Here is a 7,864-nt window from a genome sequence, read left to right on the forward strand (position 1 = left end):
AAAGAAAGAATGCGATAAAAATGATAAAGCGATGAGATTATACTTATCCAAATGTTACAGATATGCTATGATTCTACAACGTTATGTAAGCACGACGTCAAAAAAAGGAGGAAGTAAGGGTTCCTGCCTGGGATGTTATTGATAGATAAGGAGCCAGTACGTGAGATAAGTTAAGACAAGGAAATAACCCAAGAAAGATTACGTGGAATATGGATATGGGAATGGGCCAACGAGTACTTAGTAGTTGATTCAGGAAGAACCTAGTCATGACTAGACAAGAAGTTGCAGACAAATTAGCAGATCATGCAAGATAAATATAGTAAACCCCAACATGGAGAATTCAGCCTCGTAGTAATGTCATCAGCCTCGTAAAGGTACCGTATGAGTGTTACGGGAATAAAAAAGAGAGTTCCACTGGGAAGACAGTCCAAATGTCAATTTAGAAGCAACCCCACAAGCACAAGGGCATAAAGATAAGTAACTATGGATAAATATAGGCAAGGAAGGACATCATAAGGTCCGTTAAATTTACAATATAATAAGCTCACAGCTTTACAAGAGTTGGAGCATCCTCCCTAAGTACTACAATGAAAGACTAAGCTGAGGAACTAAGGAAGAAGGCTTCAACCTAAGCACAATGTCCTGAAAAGGAAATGGTCTTATAATGACAATCCCACAACAACATTGTATGTACTCTATAAGAAAGTGGCACCTATCATGGCAAATAAACAGGAAGAAGAAAAGAATCAAAGGATGAAGTTCAAGATCATATGGGTTGTATGAAATTCCAATATGTGTGGGCACTAAGATAAGCTAAGTATGCACGCAACAAAGGGGCAGAAATACAAGGAAAAGTAATAGCTTACGCTGAAAGAGAGCTAAGATGGAACGAAAGAAATTATTCAATCAATGATCCAGAGTCGATTACATTATGAACGCACTTAAGGCTTCGGAGTTTTATACATGTAGCATATATAGCCGTAGAAGATTCTGGTATACGTTAAAGGAAGGAATTGAGCTAGGTCATAAATGAACGATTAAATTGTTAAAGGATTGTATCATACATATTCCTCATTGCCCATGAAAGGCTAAATAGAATAACTAATACCATGAACCACATATCGGGAGATAACTTAAGCCGACGTAAAGGCCGATCAGAAGGAGGAGAAAACTAAAGAGTTACATCAACGAAGTAAATCAGGAATCTGACTATTGGACCCAAAATATTATAGATCTCGTGATTGAGAACACTGCAGGATTACCTTTTAGATATCAGAGGTACACGAGAGATAGTACAGTAGCCATATTCTATAATAGCTCTACGATAAAGCCAGTTAAAAAAGTAATAGCCTCATAATAAGTCGTTTCGAAGCTCCTACCGGATTGTAGTATTATAATAGAGCTTCAAGTTGTGATGTGAATCATACCTATGTGGAGGGGAGGTTATGAAGGAGAGAGAAGATATGATGCGAGATTTTAAGTAAGTAAGGTAAATGTGAACAACGTATGAGATACTCAAATGCAGAAGGTTGTGAATAGTCTATACTTCGGATAGAAGGCTAGAAGCGCAAGGATTCAATAACCGAGAATTATAGCGGCATCATCAGCGGCATGTCTTCCAGACTATAGTTTCTAAGTACCAAGAGGTCTAGTTAAGATAGTAGAGAAGAGTTAGAGATGATATGATGTCTCGCTTGACATTCCAGAATAACATAAGAAAGTGTATGGTGCAAGCAAGTTGAAGAAAGGTTGCCAGTAGGATAAATGGATATGTATAAGTCGCAAGCTGAAGTATGGTAGAGCGACAAAGTTTTAAGAAGACATAAGTAAGGATAAGGAAAGGCAAATGAAAAGGGGACGAGAATGGATAAGTGCTCGGGATTATGTTCATGAAAATAAGAGAGCTAATGGTTTATCTAAGTTATAGAAAGTTCAGTATAGCCTGAATGAACTTAAAGGAGTCTAAGACTAATAGCATTTAGAAAAATGGAATATTGCCTTGTTAATGGAATGAGGGTGTAATTGTGATAAGTAAAGGATAACATTTGGGCCTTCGATTGAGTAATGATTTGAAAACAAAAAAAAAAAAATAGAAGAGGGGGATTTCATGAGTTGCACAGGATTAAAATACCCACATAGGGTGAATCACATCGGGATGCAATGAAATACGATTATGGAAATCACTTCAAATATTTGTCGATGCGACGTAAGCCCTAGTGGCAAGGTATTACGTAAGAAGTTTCAAGTTATCAATGGTATATTGTAGATCAATATTGAGGCGAATCATAATGGATGGAAAAAAGTCACAAAGTATGAGCTGAGATTAGGTCGTCATTCTTAAGATGAACAGTAATGAGAATGCATTAAAGGACTTAGCCTTATGCATATAGGATAAGCAACGAAAGTAACCTGGAGTTTGATCACAGACCTCAGTAACGACAAATCAAAGTAAGTTAGATGGTATACTAATCTACTTTGATGCAGTAAAGTCATACAAATGGATAATCGAGTCTACTAAACATGATATAGCAATATTCGTAAATTCGATAAAATATCGAGCAAAGAACTTCAGTATACTTATAGATGCCCAGACGGACATCTCACCAAGCTCTGTATATGTTCACAAAGTGAGGCCTAAAGATTGGCTAAAAGATGGAGGAAAAAGGAAAGAGGATCGCATGGGCGTACTTATAAGGTTAGAGTCGTACAGGCTGCATGAAAGAAGGTAGCAACAGTTACGAGATTGGAAGGATTCGGGCCACAAGTTGTGGCATGAGAAAGAGACCTAAATGGGGGAATGCCCTGGCCTTTGGATTTATTCATAGAACAACTGCCTAAATGGCAAGGAGAGTATTAAGGTATTCACAAGAGCTATAAGTTATGAAAATGATAAGAGCATCAGTCAACATTCGAGGACGAATATTCCAAAGGGGGGAATGATGTTATGCCCCACAAAATTATGTCGATATTACATCTCACAGTATTATATTACGATAATATTACATCCTGCTATATTATATTACGATGATGTTACATCATGCAGTATTATATTACGATGTTGTTACGCCTTGCAGTATTACATTACGATGATGTTACGCTTCGCAGTATTAAATTACGACGATGTTGCACCCTATAGTATTGCACTTTGAATTTGTCGTAAGGTAATTAACATCGGTCCAAGGAAAAGATTATTCGGATTTTATAAGGATTATGCTATTTCACAAGTGATGAGTAAATTCGTAAAGATGAAAGCGGAAGAAAGTCAAAGAAAATGAATTTTCGTCCAAGTTTGGAGTGTTGAGATAATATACGGGCCGAGCGTTAATACCCGGTATTTATAGACCACTGTCATATAAGGTACTACATGACCATGATAGTAAGGTGTATAAGGTGTGTTAAAAGTGAGTAGTATTTTAAGTAATTTGAGATAATTCTTAATTATATAGATAATTGGGTCATTATTGGTTAATGGAGGATTAATAATTAACTAAGATGTTGGTGGTTGATTGGTTGAGGATGGATAAGCTAAAAGGTGGCAGCCATAGAGGTCTTGAATAATTGACTCATTAGTCACATGCCAAGGTCGCTTATTTAGGTAAATCATGGGACTTAGTCATCAAAGATGTGGGGCCCACACCCACTTAGTAAAGACATTTCAAAGAATTAAGAAATGGATGTTTGAATCAAGAAATCAAGGTTACTGCTGGAAAAGCTCACAACTTTGAGAAATTTCATAAGACTTCTCCAACTTAAAGTAATGTGAGGAATTTCAAAAGACTTCTCCAATTCATACAGTGATCCAACGTTAGCAACGTGAATCCAACGAGATTCCAACAAAATTTCTTAGCACCTTAGCAACATAAGATTTTCCAATTTTAAGGAAGTACAGTGCAATTTTTCTCAAGAAAATCGGTTCAGGTATATTAAGGCTATCCCTTCTTTCTTTTGGCATGATCCATACGATACAAACGAAACAAGTAAATGCACAGCTTTCATAAATGATTCTATTCATAGAAGTACTAGAAGTGCTTATGTTCTTGATTCCCCATGTGTCATATTACTCTATCATCTATTCATGGGTCTTAAAAAATACATATTTGATAAAGTTTATCCGAAAGGCATATTGAGTTTTCTAACATTCCGAGAAAATCTTATTAATGTATTTCTTATGCATTTATACAGGTACATTGACCCATGACTCAAACGGCGTTATATATGTGTATATGTATATATATATATATATATATATATATATATGGGAAAAGGTTATAGCGTTATATTCGCACCACCACCGGATCAGCTGGTATATGTTGGTGATTTTGCCCACAGTGGATGATGTTATGAAACATGTACCTATGCACGACATGACATTAATATGTATATGCATGACACTATTAAGTATTTCATGATTTACAAAGTTTTCCATACTTACAGGTTGAGTTATTCACTCTATATTTCTTCCATGTCTATTATGTACTTATTTATGTGCCTTACATACTCGGTACATTATTCGTACTGACATCCCTTTTGCCTGGGGATGCTGCGTTTCATGCCCGCAGGTGTCGATAGACAGGTCGAGAGCCCTCCAAGTAGGCTATTAGCTCAGCGGAAGTTGTTGGTGCGCTCCATTAACTTTGGAGTTACTTGTTTGGTTAGTATGATTTAGACGTGCATTGTTTGGTATGGCGGGACTCTGTCCCGACCTTTATGAAAATTATGTATTCTTAGAGGCCTGTAGACAAATGTCATGTACGTAAAAGATTGTATGGCCTTGTCTGCCCATGTTCAGTACACGAGTGGTTATTTTGGTCTTATAAGCCCGTACTTCATATGTATAAGTTTGTATTCCCCCATGCTTTACTCCAGTTTATTTACCTATTACAGAATGATATGAAAGATACGTTACGTTGGTACTCGGTCGAGTAAGGTACCGGGTGCCCGTCGCAGCCCATCGGTTTGGGTCGTGACATATACGCGCAACTCTCGTATCCAGAAATTAGTAATATTAAATTGTGTGACCATCTCATCTAAAAATTTTACCTATTTAAAAGAATATGCTTTTATTTACCTAATTTTATCTTCAAAATGACTCGTTACATGACTGGTTCAATAGAGGTTGATTGTTTCTTCAAAATTTTTAAATATGGTGAAGCGCCTACTTCCTAAAGTGTTGGCCACCATCAATGAAAAAGAGGCATATGACTGGTTTGGCCAAATCATTGAAAGAAAAGAGAACATAACATTTTACAGTTTTGATATGCTAATTAATTGAGTTTCATAGCTCTTTCGAGCCCTTTATTCGGAAATATGGTATGGGGTATAATCATGTACTGTGATGTGTTCATTGCTAACTCCCATCTTTCAATATCGTTTGCTTCTTAACTCTACTCATCGCCATTTTATAGCAGCGGCAAATGAGTAATATTTTGTTTTACCCTCTTCTTTTTCACTATTAGCAGATGCGAATCTAAGATTTAAATTTTATGGGTTCAACATTTAAGGTGTTTAAAGCATTAACTCATAATATATTTGAAATTATGGGTTCATGTCTACAGTTTATTGTAATTCTAGTGAATTCTTATACATAAATTTATGTTCCGTATCAAAAATATTAAGTTCGGATGAACTTGATACTTTATGGTTGGATACGCCCTCGATGTTAGGTCAACTAAAAGCCTACCATATGTTCCTATACAATGTGCAAAAAAATACAAAAAATACTTTGTAAAGAATCCTTATACCTCACGCATAAATTTTATGCAAAATAATTTATAAGTAACAAAATAATTTCACTCTGTACTCTTACATAATTTATAAGTAACAAAAGGGATGGAGTCGATCACTTTAGTAAGTTTTCTGCAACATATTTCAGTACGTGGATTCAAAACTGGCATTTGCCTTTTTTTAAGCCTCCAACAATTTTGCAAAGTCATCAAACACAACGAGAGCTTAGTACAACAACTTTATCTATGTATAATTATATGATTAAGATGTTTCAAAGTTATATTTTCTAGATATATACCTTCTCTATGTTTGATGACTTTGCAGAATTGTTGGAGGCTTAAAAAAACGCAAATGCCAGTTTTGAATCCACGTACTGAAATATGTTGCAGAAAACTTACTAAAGTGATCGACTCCATCCCTTTTGTTACTTATAAATTATGTAAGAGTACGGAGTGAAATTATTTTTTTATTTTAGTAAATAACACATAACGTTGATTATAGTTACAAGTCCAACTAGTTATAAAATGGGCACATGTAATAAAAAAATCAAAATGAAATTGGTACAACATAAATTTATTTGTTAAGAAATTCAACAAGCAAAACATGACAACTGATCAAACCCGTGTTAACTCAAGAATCAAGTCACTCAATGCTTTCCAGGATGATCCACCTTGTTTGACAACATTAGTGGCAGCTTCCCCGATTTCCTTCACTTTGTTCCTTACCTCTTTACCTTTCTCTCCTTCCATCAACTCCCTTGCCGACTTTTCCAAACCTTCCCAATTCACGAACCCTCTCACTGACTCATCACGTCTCAACTCTTATCCCAATCTTGATTTCCTCCACCACCAGTCTAGCATTTAGATGTTGTTCCGCCATCATATGCCATGCCAGAATTGGAACCTTTGCGCATATGCTCTCTATTATCGAGTTCCAACCACAATGGCTTAAAAACCCTTGAACGCTCTCGTGACTCAGGATTTCTCTTTGATCAACCCACTCTGTCACCACCAATCCCTTGTTCTTCACTCTATCTTCAAACTCAAACCCTATGCCATTGTCATCAGCTATAGTATTTCTCCTTACAACCCACAAGAAATTGAATTGGGATTTCTCCAACCCAATTTTAATTTCCTTGAATTGTTCAGGTGATATCTGTGCTTGGGTCCCAAATGCAACGTACAAAACTGGCTTTCTCTGTTGTAGCATTCCGTCAAGCCACTTCATGATGTGCGAATATGGTTTCTCTAAGCATTTAACTAGATGTGCTTTTTGTTGCTCACAAGATGGTCCAATGCACCATGCTCTAGGACTACATCTAATATTAAAGTAGTCTACAGAAATACATTCGAGCTCATAAAAGCTGTTAAAAAGAACACCATAACTTTTAGAGGTGGCTATGATTGACTCCATGACAAACTGGAAAAAGGGGCCCTTTTGTTCACGCTCTCTGAGGGGTGAATCAAAATCGTTTCTAGTGATTTTAATCCAGGAAATGTCGGGGTCTGTAAAACGCTCATTGTCGGACAATTCTGTCCGAAGAAGTGAACTGGAGGAACGTCCCATGCACGTGGCAAATGGGCTAATTGTATGATAGGAGAGTCTTGGGATACCAAATTTGTTTGCAGAGTCTAAAGTCCAGCCGAGAAAACTATCAGTGATCATGAAAGGATGTTGATGATATTAATGTTTGTATCAGAAAGGGAGCTGGAGAAGAAAGGATGATTTGCTGGAGTGGTGAACATGGTGATCATAGAAATTATTCCGCGATTGAGAAGAAGGCGAGCAAGGTCAAAGAATGGAATGGTATGCCCTTTCGACATGAAAGGGAACATAACAACATGAGTTGTAGCAGTTAATTAGCTCCTTGGTGTTTCATTCTTAAAACTAACAACATGAAAAGAAGCCATTTTTTTGCCTGTTAATTAGCTCCTTGGTGTTTCATTCTTAAAACTAAGGAGAGGTTTACTTTTATTATACTAATACAAACAAGAGATCCTCTAAGTCAACTGGAGAGATATACTTTCATTAAATTTAATTGGGCTCTATTCCTTGCAACTTCCCATCGTGCTTAGCATGATCTTTATAAAAATAATTATTGTAAAGAATAGCATAAGAAGACTATTAGTCATAGACCTTC

The 7,864-nt window shown here is 36.4% G+C and overlaps 1 pseudogene; it reads right to left on the reverse strand.

Moving 5' to 3' along the window:
• Positions 1-6,128: 6,128 nt before the first annotated feature.
• LOC104215389 (UDP-glycosyltransferase 90A1-like) lies at positions 6,129-7,578 on the reverse strand (annotated as a pseudogene).
• Positions 7,579-7,864: the final 286 nt, after the last annotated feature.

This window comes from Nicotiana sylvestris, chromosome 12 (genome assembly GCF_000393655.2).
Source record: "Nicotiana sylvestris chromosome 12, ASM39365v2, whole genome shotgun sequence".
NCBI classification, from domain to species: Eukaryota; Viridiplantae; Streptophyta; class Magnoliopsida; order Solanales; family Solanaceae; genus Nicotiana; species Nicotiana sylvestris.